Genomic DNA, 15932 nt, shown 5'->3' with positions numbered 1-15932 from the left:
ATGTGTTCATGCGTGAGTGGGTGTCTAACTGCAGTTAAAATACCTCCCTGTCAGAGTCAATCTTGGCCTTTGAACTGTGGCCTGTCTCAGAAGAGGCAGAACATCAGAGAAGATGTCTGCCTCCGATGTAGTTGGGTGTCCACCTCATCCAGAGGTCAAAACATGAAGGCAGGAGTCAGATGATTGGTTCTGGAGCCACAATAACAAGCCCAACTCAGTGGACCAATGGACACGTCTCTAAGGCTTTTCATGTGACCCTTCTGTGTGGTCCAAGTCACATTGGACAGGGTTATAGCCCCTGACAGAGGGTCGGGGTCAACGACCTTTAGTGCATGGCTGAATAGAGGTTTCATGATGGTGTGTTTATAGGTTTAATGGAGTTCCTTTCACCAGGTATTTATGAACTCATTTTGGAGATAACTTATCATGACAGTTATCACAAATACTGCATGTTGTGCTTATCATTGGATCCTTTAAACACTTAATGTATTTATAACTATATGTTTTCTCATCAAGTTATTGAGACAGAGATAGTGCGCTACAGGTAATCAGAGTTGTTGGGAATAAATTAGTAAGTTAGTGTGTATGTGTGTGTGTCGGAGGGATGGTCTGGTTTGATAGTGAGTGGTTTGTTTACATTCCTGCAAGATGGTGGAATCTTAAGGATCATATAGACCCCCTCTAACCTCTTTTACCCCATACATACATACATACATACATACATACATACATACATACATACATACATACATACATACATACATACATACATACATACATACATACATACATACATACATACCACAAACACACACACTCACCTCTCCCCTCTCCCCTACATGGCACTCTTATAGGCCATACATAGGTACCTTAAGCTGAGGGTAATGCAGTAATACTTTAAAGGTCCACTGCATCCATTTTTATCTAAATATCAAATCATTTCCGGGTAACAATAAAGTACATTACTATGATTGTTTCAATTAAAATGGTCAAAAATAAACAAAAATAACTAAATGCAATTTATCAAGCAAGAATTTTGCTAGGACTGTCTGGTAGTGGTCTGAGAAAGGGGTCTAATTAGAGGAGCCGAATGGGAGAGATGTGTAACTAGCTGTTATTGGCAGAGAGGAGGGCTAACTCTTTGTTATTGGTCTATTAACCTAAATCCAAAAACTCCACTGAGCCAAACAAGCTGAAATTTCAAGCAGTCTTTTAAAACAGATCTTACACTAAATGTGCATTATCATAATTTTCACAATTTCACAGTATTATTCCAACCTCATAATGTGGAATTATATATAAAACACAGGAAAAATTTAGTTTTTGACTGCACTGCCGCTTTAACTGGTCTGTTGGACTTTGGAACCGCTCAGTGTCCCTCCATGGCATATCTCTCTAGAGTGCTCTATTTCTGTCTCTCTTTCTCTATCTGTTTCTGAGCTATAAACCTCCCCTATTATTCTCACTCTCTCAACCTCTCTCTGCATGTATGCTATCAGTTCGTTGATCATTATTTCTCTCTTACCTCTCCTCTCTCTCTGCCCCTCTGTTTCCCACTCTCTCATTCTCCAGATTGAACTTTATTTTTCTGTCTCTTTCTTCCATTCTTTCTGTCATTCTCCACTTCCGGCTTTCCTGTTCTAAGGTTCTAACGTAATTCAGTCTGACTCTTTAATCCTGTTTATTAGAGGGCCACCGTGACATTTGAGACCCCACAGTCACTCCCATTCACTCACTCACTCACTCACTCACTCACTCACTCACTCACTCACTCACTCACTCACTCACTCACTCACTCACTCACTCACTCACTCACTCACTCACTCACCACTCACTCACTCACTCACACGCTCACACACACACATGCAGACACACATGCATGAAGGCCAGTATGTCACCGTTCAGACTGGTGCTTGCTGGGGAGAACTCAGCGATCCCTCTGTCCACAAACAGGATAGTGTCTGTTTCTGGAAATATTCACTCAAATTAAGATGCTCAGACTCTCTGGAATCTGGCATAAATGTGTGTGTGTGTGTGCAAGAAATATAGAGAAAGAGTTTGTTTGTGTGTGTGTGCGCGTGTGTGTGTGTGCATGTGCGTATGTATGCCAGTCTGGGCAATGTGTAGGTCAAAAGTGGCTATGAAATGTGGTCATTTCAGTTGAATCTGGAACAGAGATTTCTTTCAGAATTGTAGAGGTATTTTGGCTTGCTATGATTATGTGGCTTGGTTGAGGTTCAGTTTAGTTTGAGCTTAAGGAATTAAATTTACAGTTCCTGATATTTGCCTGTGGTTTTTGGAAGCCATTCTTTTTTGGAAATAAGGGTTTGCTTTGCACCTGTTTCATTTTTGCACCTGATATTAGTAGAATCAATAGTATTATCATTAGCAGTCCAGTTACGGTAATAGAAGTGTTACAAACAGAGAGAAGTGTAACTTTACTTGTAGTAGTAGTAGTGGTAGTAGTAGTATATACATATCTGTATATATGGCAATCCGCAGCTTGTTGCATGTTGTTCTACTATATTATATTGTCCTCAGGCCTTCCTGTAGATGGATAAAGACGTTATTGTGAGAGTGACGGCATACCCCCCTCCTCCATTCCATTGCCCCTCACTTAGTGTTCTTCTGCCTCAAGGGGCAGATCTCAGGATATAAATACCCTCCTCCTCCCTGCACCCATTTGCCCTCTACAGATATTCACAGAAAGACACAAGACACTCATAGATGCTGTAGTATTGTGTGTGTGTGAGTGAGAGACAGACAGAGAGAGAGACAGAGAAAGAGACAGAGAAAGAGACAGAGAGAGAGATAGAGAGAGATTAATGTTGACAGTGATTCAGATAAAGCAGCAGGGTGTTTCTCCTCTCTATGTATCCCATTTGGCTAAGGGCCCTCAGTGTCTTAAATCAGGACCACCACCTACGCACACACACTCACACTGGATGAACTGTGATTGCAGTAGTAAGACTACAATCGAGGGGCAATGTTTTTTTTGTAGGCCCATTTTTCATCTGTCAGTTTGTTTAAAGTCAACTGCCAGGTTGCTAGTTTTACCCTGTGATAAGGTGAGATGGCTCAGTTCCACTGTGTTCCAGGCTGCCCAGAGTGACATCTTGACACACACCTCATCACAACTTTAGAGACTGTACACACTTCTAGCCCCCTCACAGTTTCTCTATCCCCTCCTGTCTCTGTTACTTTATTTTTCACTCAATCACATACACACAGACTAATTTGCTATGGTCAAGACATACCAGCATCACTGAGTCAGTTTCCCCTGAAACCGTGTCTCTCTGCCGCCCACATTCTCTGCTTCATCATACCCCTAATGCTCACCTCACCCTCTCCCTCTCTCTGTCTATCGTTTATTTTCCTTTCTTTCTCCATACTTTCCACTCCCCCTCTCTGTACCTTCCACTGTCTGCTTTGTTATATAGCTATCATCACCTTTTTCCATGCATCTCTCCCAACCCTCCTCCCTCTCTCATTTTCTTCTTCTGTTTATCTCTCTATCTTCACTGCCCTATATCTCCTCCCGCAGGAGTACAATACAACCATGTTGAAATAACACCGCCAGAACGAGGGAAGGGGGTGAAAGGGGGGGGGTAAAACAAAGTGATTCATCGGAGGTGGATTGGCCAACAGAAGGCTGGAGTCTGGGAGAAAGAGATGGTTGAGTGGGAGAAAGAAAATAAACAGCAAAACTACTGTGACGAGGTGGAGATGGAGACTTATACCTCTTACTTACGCTCTCTTTCTCTGTGCTTCTCTCTCACTATCCTGCCCTAAATCCATCAATTTCTCTGTCTTTCTTAGTCTGTTTTCTCAGCTTTCTTTAACATCTATATGGGAGTATTTGAGCATCACAAGCTATTAGCAAGATCTCAGTTACAGGGACAATCTGTGATTGCTACATGTGTTTTGTGACTTTTCAATTCATGAAATATAGCCATTGATTTTATAACGTGTGCCCTGGGAGTTGGGAAGAAAGTTCAGGGAGTAAATCATTTAATAAATGAATGAAAAATAACATAAAACAAGAACACACGAACAACGCACAGACATGAAACTGAAACAGAAACAATAACACCTTGGGAAGGAACCAAAGGGAGTGACATAAATAGGGCAGGTATTCAAGGAGGTGATGGAGTCCAGGTGAGTGTCATGAGGCGCTGGTGCGCGGGAAGATTGTGACAGGTGTGCACTATAATCAGCAGCCTGGTGACCTAGAGGCTGGAGTGGCAGCACACGTGACAGATTCTTGTAGAATATAACTTATAAATGCCTCATGAGCTTAGTTCAGCTGTCATACCCCATCAGAACCAGAATTATGAACTTGTTTTACTCTTTGTTAAATAATGTAATTGTAAACAAACACCATGTGGTCAAAATTATAATTTTGATATCATGAATGATTAGTCCTTGCATTTAAATGTTTTTATTTAAAAAAAGTAACCTTTAATTAACTAGGCAAGTCAGTTAAGAACAAATTATTATATAAAATGACTGCCTACCCCAGCCAAACCCTAACCCGGACGACGCTGGGCCAATTGTGCTCTGCCCTATGGCCAGTTGTGATACAGCCTGGAATCGAACCAAAGTCTGTAGTGACGCCTCTAGCACTGACATGCAGTGCCTTAGACCGCTGCGCCACTCGGGAGCCCATAGCTCAGTCTTTGAATTTGAGAGTGGTTACATTTCTCCAGCCCTATCCCTCAGCTATTTACTGAAACAGTGGCAGGATGACTTTGTTATTGTTTGAACTGCAGATTGCCCCTTTTACGTTTTAAATTCCTCACATGTACCCATAGATTTTCTCACACATGCTCACTCACCCATGATGGTGTACACACCTGCACATACACACGGTGTCCTTACACATACTTACTCACGTATGTCACTCCCATAAGCACTTCAAACACGTATTGTTCATGAGCAGAACACACACATGTCAGGATTAGCACACATATGTTTGTTCTTCTACATGTGATTTAAGAGAATGAGCCATTGGTATAGAATAGGGAATGTATGACTCATAAGGAGTAGGATGAGGTTGCCCGAGATACTGATCCCTGTTTTGTTTTCTTCCCTAAGGGTTAACGTTAGGATTTGGTGAGGGTAAGCTGGTCCTAGATCTGTGCCATGGGTAGTTTCTCCCTAGTCTGAGTTACAGTAACTGGTTGCGTGGGTAGGGGATGGGATTTTGAGTTAGCGGATGCCAGAATGAAGGAAGGGGAGTGTTTTTGATAAGACCTGTGGGGTGAGCTATTCTGATCCAGGAGAGCAGCAGGGTGGGCATGCTTTTGTTTCAGCCCAGCTCTAATTTAATACACCTGCTTAAACCCAGCCATTAGTTTGATCAGGTGTGTTGGTGCTGTGTTCCACACCCAGATGTCCTTGGTACCAGAGAAGCTCACCCCTGGTCTTATGAAAAACATCCCCCTCAGTCACTACCTCATCCTCTGACTCAATAGCCCACACCTGGTTAAGACAGACAGACATGATGACTGTATGAGGATTAGACAGACTGTTTTACTATGATTGATAGGATTGTGTGATCATGTACTGTAGGAGCATCCAGTTCACTGTCTTCTACTGCATCACCTTCAGCCAATGTTACTGCTGTTGATTCAGACCTGGAGTGAATGCACAGAGGAAAAAAGATAAATAATACATAAATTATAACACAAGGAATAAATACACAATGAGTAACGATAACTTGGCTGTATACATGGGGTGCCAGTACCGAGTTGATTTGTTATTTGGATGTGCAGGTAATTGAGACAGATATGTATATTATACAGTGCTGTGAAAAAGCATTTGCCACCTTTCTGATTTTCTCTTTTTTGCATATTTGTGATACTGAATGTTATCAGATCTTAAACCAAAACCGTATATTAGATAAAGGGAACCTGAGTTTACAAATAACAAAATAAATGAATGCTTATTTTATTTATTTAATTAACACCCAATATTAATGCAACACCCTATTCCCCTGTGTGAAAAAGTAATTCCCCCTTACACTCAATAACTTATTGTGCCACCTTTAACTGCAATGACTGCAACCAAACACTTCCTGTAGTTGTTGATCGGTCTCTCACATCACTGTGGTGGAATTTTGGCCCACTCTTCAATGTGGAACTACTTTAACTCAGCGATATTTGTGGGTTTTCAAGCATGAACTGCTCACTTCAAGTCCTGCCACAACATCTCAATTGGGATTAGGTCTGGACTTTGACTAGGCCATTCCAAAACTTCAAATGTCTTACTTTTGAACCATTTTCATGTGGACTTGATTGTGTGTTTTGGATCATTGACTTGCTTCATGACCCTGCTGCACTTCAGCTTCAGCTCACAGACGGATGACCTGACATTCTCCTGTAGAATTATCTGATACAGAGCAGAATTCATGGTTCCTTCTATTAAGGCAAGTCGTCCAGGTCCTGAGGCAGCAAAGCATCCCCAAACCATCACACTACCACCACCATGCTTGACCGTTGGTATAAGGTTCTTATTGTGGAATGCAGTGTTTGGTTTTTGCCTGGCATAATGGGACCCTTGTCGCCCACAAAGTCATATTTTTGACATCTGTCCATAGAACATTCTTCCAAGAGTCTTGATGATCATCAGGTGCTTCTAGGTGCTTTTTGGCGAACTTGAGTCAAATTTTGGATGAGATCGGTGCCATTTTGTCGGGTGAAAACCAAACACTGTATTCTGCAAGATGCTGTCAATGTTGCAGCTGTAGAACTTGTTGAGGATTTGAGGGCCCATGGTGAATCTTTTCAGCCTCCTGAGGGGGAAGAGGCGTTGTCGTGCCTTCTTCACGACTGTGTTGGTGTGTGTGGACGATGAAAATTCCTTAGTGATGTGGACACCGATGAACTTGAAGCTCTCGACCCACTTGATTAGTCGATGTGGATGGGTGCATGCTCGGCCCTCCGTTTCCTCTAGTCCACGATCAGATCCTTTGTCTTGCTGACGTTGAGGGAGAGATTGTTGTCCTGGCAACACACTACCAGGTGACTGACCTCCTTTCTATAGGCTGTCTCATCGTCATCAGTGATCAGGCCAACCACCGTTGTCTTGTCAGCAAACTTAATGATGGTGTTGGAATCATGCGCGGCCACACAGTCGTGGGTGAACAGGGAGTACAGGAGGGGACTAAGCATGCACCCCTGAGGGGCCCCTGTGTTGAGCGTCAGTGTGTCGACCTGTCAGGAATTCCAGGATCCAGTTGCAGAGGGAGTTGTTCAGTCCCTTGGGTCCTGAGCTTAGTGATGAGCTTGGAGAGCACTATGGTGTTGAACGCGGAGCTATAGTCAATGAACAGCACTCTCACGTAGGAGTTCCTCTTGTCCAGGTGGTTCAGTTGAACAGAGGATGGTGTTAGTAATATAGGTATAGAGAAACTGTATAAAGAGGCTGGGAGAAATAAAAAGAGATAGTCCACATAGAAGAAGAAGCCAATGAGAAAGAGAAAAATAAAGATAGAGAGATAGTGCTCATCTGCCTTGGAGGAGTGAAACCATCTGTGCTCCTTTGCTCTGATCATTCTGCAGGCTTTCTGCATTATGCAGCTTAAGGTGTGGGCCTAAGTCCGGTGTGTGTGTGTGTGTGTGTGTGTGTGTGTGTGTGTGTGTGTGTGTGTGTGTGTGTGTGTGTGTGTGTGTGTGTGTGTGTGTGTGTGTGTGTGTGTGTGTGTATGAGTGTGTGCATATGTGTGCGTGCAAATGTGTGTGTGCGTGCATATGTGTGTGTGTGTGTGTGTGTGTGTGTGTGTGCATGTACGTGTGGGTCAATGACTCACTGTAACTATACACGACACCACACCCCTCTGTGCGTGCTGCTGTCATGCCGCTTGGACCTCTGGGAGAATTCTGTGACATGCCCTCTGAGTCAGCACAGCAGAACAGCTATAAACACCCCTCTATATAGGCACACAAACACACACATACACACACACATGCTATACAAAAACTCCTCAATAAAGAAAGAGAGAGATTCACACAAAGACCATATCTATGAACCCAAGTACGCCAGAGAGATACAAACATATCCCTATACCTCTGATGCTGTATTGGCCCCTCTAGCTTTGCTCTACCAAGTTAATGTGTAAATGATATATGCAGAGGTAATCATGTGTGCTCTGCGGAAGTGACATTTTATTCCAAAGACAGTGATGTGTATGTTACCAGGCCCTGAACATAATCACTAGCCGGCTACTCATCCCTGCATCTTAGAGGCTGCTGCCCTATGTTCATAGACATGGAATACTGGTCACTTTAATAATGAAACACTGGTTACTTTAATAATGTTTACATACAGTTGAAGTCAGAAGTTTACATACACCTTAGTCAAATACATTTAAACTTAGTTTTTCACAATTCCTGACATTTAATCCTAGTAAAAAATTCCCTGTCTTAGGTCAGTTAGGATCACCACTTTATTTTAAGAATGTGAAATGTCAGAATAATAGTAGAGAGAATGATTTATTTCAGCTTTTATTTCTTTCATCACATTCCCAGTGGGTCAGAAGTTTACATACACTCAATTAGTATTTTGTAGCATTGCCTTTAAATTGTTTAACTTGGGTCAAACATTTCGGGTAGCCTTCCACAAGGTTTTTGGAGAAAAAGTTGGGTGAATTTTGCAACATTCCTCCTGACAGAGCTGGTGTAACTGAGTCAGGTTTGTAGGCCTCCTTGCTCGCACACGCTTTTTCAGTTCTTTTTTCAGGATTGAGGTCAGGGCTTTGTGATAGCCACTCCAATACCTTGACTTTGTTGTCCATAAGCCATTTTGCCACAACTTTGGAAGTATGCTTAGGGTCATTGTCCATTTGGAAGACCCATTTGCGACCAAGCTTTAACATCCTGACTATTGTCTTGAGATGTTGCTTCAATATATCCACATAATTCTCCTTCCTCATGAAGCCATCTACAATGCACAAAAAAATAAAGGGAACACTTAAACAACACAATGTAACTCCAAGTCAATCACACTTCTGTGAAATCAAACTGTCCACTTAGGAAGCAACACTGATTGATAATACATTTCTCATGCTGTTGTGCAAATGGAATAGACAACAGGTGGAAATTATAGGCAATTAGCAAGACACCCCCAATAAAGGAGTGGTTCTGCAGGTGATAACCACAGACCACTTCTCAGTTCCTATGCTTCCTGGCTGATGTTTTGGTCACTTTTGAATGCTGGCGGTGCTTTCACTCTAGTGGTTGCATGAGACGGAGTCTACAACCCACACAAGTGGCTCAGGTAGTGCAGCTCATCCAGGATGGCACATCAATGCGAGCTGTGGCAAGAAGGTTTGCTGTGTCTGTCAGTGTAGTGTCCAGAGCATGGAGGCGCTACCAGGAGACAGGCCAGTACATCAGGAGACGTGGAGGAGGCCGTAGGAGGGCAACAACCCAGCAGCAGGACCGCTACCTCCGCCTTTGTGCAAGGAGGAGCAGGAGGAGCACTGCCAGAGCCCTGCAAAATGACCTCCAGCAGGCCACAAATGTGCATGTGTCTGCACAAATGGTCAGAAACAGACTCCATGAGGGTGTAATGAGGGCCCGACGTCCGCAGGTGGGGGTTGTGCTTACAGCCCAACACCGTGCAGGATGTTTGGCATTTGCCAGAGAACACCAAGATTGGCAAATTCGCCACTGGCGCCCTGTGCTCTTCACAGATGAAAGCAGGTTCACACTGAGAACATGTGACAGACGTGACAGTCTGGAGATGCTGTGGAGAACGTTCTGCTGCCTGCAACATCCTCCAGCATGACCGGTTTGGCGGTGGGTCAGTCATGGTGTGGGGTGGCATTTCTTTGGGGGGCCGCACAACTCTCCATGTGCTCGTCAGAGGTTGCCTGACTGCCATTAGGTACAGAGATGAGATCCTCAGACCCCTTGTGAGACCAGATGCTGATGCGGTTGGCCCTGGGTTCCTCCTAATGCAAGACAATGCTAGACCTCATGTGGCTGGAGTGTGTCAGCAGTTCCTGCAAGAGGAAGGCATTGATGATATGGACTGGCCCGCCCGTTCCCCAGACCTGAATCCAATTGAGCACATCTGGGACATCATGTCTCGCTCCAGCCACCAACGCCACGTTGCACCACAGACTGTCCAGGAATTGGCGGATGCTTTAGTCCAAGTCTGGGAGGAGATCCCTCAGGAGACCATCCGCCACCTCATCAGGAGCATGCCCAGGCGTTGTAGGGAGGTCATACAGGCACGTGGAGGCCACACACACTACTGAGCCTCATTTTGACTTGTTTTAAGGACATTACATCAAAGTTGGATCAGCCTGTAGTGTGGTTTTCCACTTTCATTTTGAGCGTGACTCCAAATCCAGACCTCCATGGGTTGATAAATTTGAATTCCATTGATAATTTTTGTGTGATTTTGTTGTCAGCACATTCAACTATGTAAAGAAAAAAGTATTTCATAAGAATATTTCATTCATTCAGATCTAGGATGTGTTATTTTAGTGTTCCCTTTATTTTTTTGAGCAGTGTATTTTGTGAAGTGCACCAGTCCCTCCTGCAGCCAAGCACCCCCACAACATGATGCTACCACCCCCGTGCTTCACGGTTGGGATGGTGTTTTTCAGCATGCAAGCCTCCCCATTTTTCCTCCAAACATAACGATGGTCATTTTGGCCAAACAGTTCTATTTTTGTTTCATCAGACCAGAGGACCAGAAAGTGCGATCTTTGTCCCCATGTGCAGTTGCAAACCGTAGTCTGGCTTTTTTGTGGCAGGTTTTGGAGCAGTGGCTTCTTCCTTGTCGATATAGGACTTGTTTTACTGTGGATATAGATACTTTTGTACCTGTTTCCTCTAGCATCTTCACAAGGTCCTTTGCTGTTGTTCTGGGATTGATTTGCACTTTTCACACCAAAGTATGTTAATCTCTAGAAGACAGAACGTGTCTCCTTCCTGAGCGGTATGACAGCTGCGTGGTCCCATAGTGTTTATACTTGCGTACTGTTGTTTGTACAGCTGAACATTGTACCTACAGGTGTTTGGAAATTGGTCCCAATGATGAACCAGAGGTCTTGGCTGATTTTTAAAAATTTTCCCATGATGTCAAGCAAAGAGGCACTGAGTTTGAAGGTAGGCCTTGAAATACATCCACAGGTACACCTCCAATTGACTCAAATTATGTCAATTAGCCTATCAGAAGCTTCTAAAGACATAATTTTCTGAAATGTTCCAAGCTGTTTAAAGGCACAGTCAACTTAGTGTATGTAAGCTTCTGACCCACTGGAATTGTGATACGGTGAATTATAAGTGAAATAATCTGTCTGTAAACAATTGTTGGAAAAGTTACTTGTGTCATGCACAAAGTAGATGTCCTAACCGGCTTGCCAAAACTATAGTTTGTTAACAAGAACTTTGTGGAGTGGTTGAAAAACGAGTTTTAATGACTCCAATCTATGTGTATGTAAACTTCCGACTTCAACTGTATATATATACCAGACTCAGACATTGCTCGCACTAATATTTCTAAATTCCATTTTCTTACTTTTAGGTTTGTGTGTATTGTTGTGTGTTTATAATGCCAAAGAAGCCTTTGTTTGGAGGAAATATTGTTGTTAGGCTTAAGACAAAGTCGAGTGGCGGCAAACTGTGCCAATATATCCTCCAAACACCGGCTTCGAGGGCATTATCACTTTTATACAATGGGCAACCAACATATTCAAATAATGATTTTATCCTTCCACAAGATATAGTCCCGACACAAATCTAGGGTTGCTACCCAAGCCGGCTGGTCGTTCATTCTACCAGTTTGGTTGCTAGAGACGCGACCCAGTCGTTCAGTCTTTTTGTTCTGTATCTATGGATGCAACCCAGTCGTTCGTTCTAAATGTTCCATTGCCATACTGGCTGGCAATGTTCTTATCCCTTGCTTGCTAGCTAACCATCTACTGCTAACTTACAGTCACGTCAAAAGGTTGAGCCAGAATAACACTAAAGCAGCTGCATTTGCATTTGTTTAAGTTGTTTTCTAGAGAAATTTATTTGGATACATCCATAACAATGAGCTATCGAGTCGCGATTTCGCCTGGCATAGAACATGTGCTCACTCGTCAGGACACTCTGTTATTCAGAGGAGCTAGCCAACAACACAGCTAACACAATAACTTCAAACTGAAGCTGGAAAGACTGCAAACTAGCTGCACTTTGTTTCGTTGTACCTTTTTTCAATTTACATTTCTTTGTATATATCCATAAAAATTATGTGAGCTGGTTCATGATTTTGACTGGCTGAGAAACGCTGCCTGACTGCCTGCCTCGTCCCATCCCCCAACATGTTCATTACTATGGGACAGGTGGAGATCAAATTTGAATATTTAAACTGTTGCAAATGTCGGAGGGACAGACAGCAAGGTTTATACAAATCTTAGCTGTTGAAAACAAAATGTTAGTCTAAAAGAAATGTAAGATAATGTCTAGATCAAGTTTAGAAATTGCTTGGTTGGGCTGATGAGACAGTTGATTGCGCAGTCAGAGTTTTTATATTTTTACATTTAAAAAAATGTTTTATTAACAACAAATCAATACAGAATGCACATGAGGGAACATAAGTATATATAGATTATATACAATGGACAATCGAGCTAGGGGGTACAGTATCACATTACAATTGCACAAGGACCTTAAGGGACATACAGTGCCTTGCGAAAGTATTCGGCCCCCTTGAACTTTGCGACCTTTTGCCACATTTCAGGCTTCAACCATAAAGATATAAAACTGTATTTTTTTGTGAAGAATCAACAACAAGTGGGACACAATCATGAAGTGGAATGACATTTATTGGATATTTCAAACTTTTTTAACAAATCAAAAACTGAAAAATTGGGCGTGCAAAATTATTCAGCCCCTTTACTTTCAGTGCAGCAAACTCTCTCCAGAAGTTCAGTGAGGATCTCTGAATGATCCAATGTTGACCTAAATGACTAATGATGATAAATACAATCCACCTGTGTGTAATCAAGTCTCCGTATAAATGCACCTGCACTGTGATAGTCTCAGAGGTCCGTTAAAAGCGCAGAGAGCATCATGAAGAACAAGGAACACACCAGGCAGGTCCGAGATACTGTTGTGAAGAAGTTTAAAGCCGGATTTGGATACAAAAAGATTTCCCAAGCTTTAAACATCCCAAGGAGCACTGTGCAAGCGATAATATTGAAATGGAAGGAGTATCAGACCACTGCAAATCTACCAAGACCTGGCCGTCCCTCTAAACTTTCAGCTCATACAAGGAGAAGACTGATCAGAGATGCAGCCAAGAGGCCCATGATCACTCTGGATGAACTGCAGAGATCTACAGCTGAGGTGGGAGACTCTGTCCATAGGACAACAATCAGTCGTATATTGCACAAATCTGGCCTTTATGGAAGAGTGGCAAGAAGAAAGCCATTTCTTAAAGATATCCATAAAAAGTGTTGTTTAAAGTTTGCCACAAGCCACCTGGGAGACACACCAAACATGTGGAAGAAGGTGCTCTGGTCAGATGAAACCAAAATTGAACTTTTTGGCAACAATGCAAAACGTTATGTTTGGCGTAAAAGCAACACAGCTCATCACCCTGAACACACCATCCCCACTGTCAAACATGGTGGTGGCAGCATCATGGTTTGGGCCTGCTTTTCTTCAGCAGGGACAGGGAAGATGGTTAAAATTGATGGGAAGATGGATGGAGCCAAATACAGGACCATTCTGGAAGAAAACCTGATGGAGTCTGCAAAAGACCTGAGACTGGGACGGAGATTTGTCTTCCAACAAGACAATGATCCAAAACATAAAGCAAAATCTACAATGGAATGGTTCAAAAATAAACATATCCAGGTGTTAGAATGGCCAAGTCAAAGTCCAGACCTGAATCCAATCGAGAATCTGTGGAAAGAACTGAAAACTGCTGTTCACAAATGCTCTCCATCCAACCTCACTGAGCTCGAGCTGTTTTGCAAGGAGGAATGGGAAAAAATGTCAGTCTCTCGATGTGCAAAACTGATAGAGACATACCCCAAGCGACTTACAGCTGTAATCGCAGCAAAAGGTGGCGCTACAAAGTATTAACTTAAGGGGGCTGAATAATTTTGCACGCCCAATTTTTCAGTTTTTGATTTGTTAAAAAGTTTGAAATATCCAATAAATGTCGTTCCATTTCATGATTGTGTCCCACTTGTTGTTGATTCTTCACAAAAAAATACAGTTTTATATCTTTATGTTTGAAGCCTGAAATGTGGCAAAAGGTCGCAAAGTTCAAGGGGGCCGAATACTTTCGCAAGGCACTGTACATACACTTACAACAATTCTAACAGCTTTTTTGTTAGTAGAGTATTTAACTGTCTTAAAATACAGATCAATTTCTTTTTGTTGGGTAAGAAAATGTTTTTTTTGTTTGTAAATTTACATTTGTGTCTATGAAATTTGGCCAAAGAATAATGACATTAATTACATAAAAATGTTTCAGCTTATTTCTATTGTATGTAAAGAATCCAAACAGTACATCTCTCCACAATAGTGTAAAATCTTCATAAATGTGTTCAATTATTAATCTACTGATGTCTTGCCACAGTTTTCTTACATGAATACAATGCCAAAAAAGATGCAACACTATTTCTGGGTGGTCATTACAAAAGGAGCTATTTGAGTTGATGTTTTCCTTAAACTTCTTCATATAGTGGTTGGCAGGATAATAATTATGAATAATTTTAAAGGAAACTTCCTTAATTTTGTTAACAAGTAGGTATGTGTGTGGCAACATCCAAACTTTTTTCCAACAGATATTATCAATAAATCCATTCCAATAAGGCATGACATAAGGTATAGATACAACATCCTGCTGAAACAATGTTCGTATTGCTCTGTTGTTGAATGGACCAAAAGAGAAACAAATCTTTCCTACTGATTAGTCAACAGGGTCAATAGAAGGTAGGCTCTGAGGGTCAGGTCTTGACACGTTCCTGAATAACAGAGCAACACCTGAGGGAATGGCATCTAAAACAATTGCAAAATCTTTAGGTGTTACAGGGACCTTGTAAAGTGATAAGAATTCCTTATAACTGAGTAAAGACCCTCTGCATTTACCAGTTGGCTCACCAATAGGATATTATTTCGGAACCAATATTCTAAAAACAAATAATTATTTTTATACAATATATCCTGATTATTCCATATATAATATCTGTGTGGAGAAAAATTGTGTTTATAAATCCAGAAAATTCAGTCCACCATTCTCATAAGTGTTCATTACAACAGTTTTCCTAACGTAATGGGTACGGTTTCTCCAAAGAAAGTTGAAAAGCATCTGGTCTATCTCCTTGCTTATTTTACTGTCAAGATATAAAGATAAGAGCACCATATGTTAGTCTAGAGATACCGTCGGCCTTGGTTATTAGGACTCTAACTTTTAAAGTCCCTCTGTAGCCATTGATTTAGCTTCTTCTGGGTATTTTTAATAAGAGGGTTCAAATTTAGTAAGCTTCTAGACTTTTGATCCTTTGTAATGGTTATGCCTAAATATGTAAGTTCTTCTTTTACTGGAATACCATAATATGAAGGTGTCACACAATCTTTGACAGCTATGAGTTCACATTTATTAATGTTAAGGTATAGACCAGACGCTTTGGGAAAGTATTGTATCACACTGATCGATATGGGAATTTGGTTAGCGTCTTTCAGAAAAAGTGTAGTATCATCAGCCAGCTGGCTTATTATAATTTCTTTACCAGCTATGGAAATACCTTGTACAGGACTATTATTTAAAGAATTTGCAAGAAGTTGGGTGATTAATAAAAACAGGTACGGAGAGATAGGACAACCTTGCCTAATTCCTCTCTTTAACTCAAATCTAGGTGAGGTGCCATATTTCCATTTGATAGAGCTGTTACCATTTGCATAGCGAGTCTT

This window comes from Oncorhynchus tshawytscha, linkage group LG22 (assembly GCF_018296145.1).
Source record: "Oncorhynchus tshawytscha isolate Ot180627B linkage group LG22, Otsh_v2.0, whole genome shotgun sequence".
NCBI classification, from domain to species: Eukaryota; Metazoa; Chordata; class Actinopteri; order Salmoniformes; family Salmonidae; genus Oncorhynchus; species Oncorhynchus tshawytscha.
Note: the sequence above shows the minus strand (reverse complement) of the source record.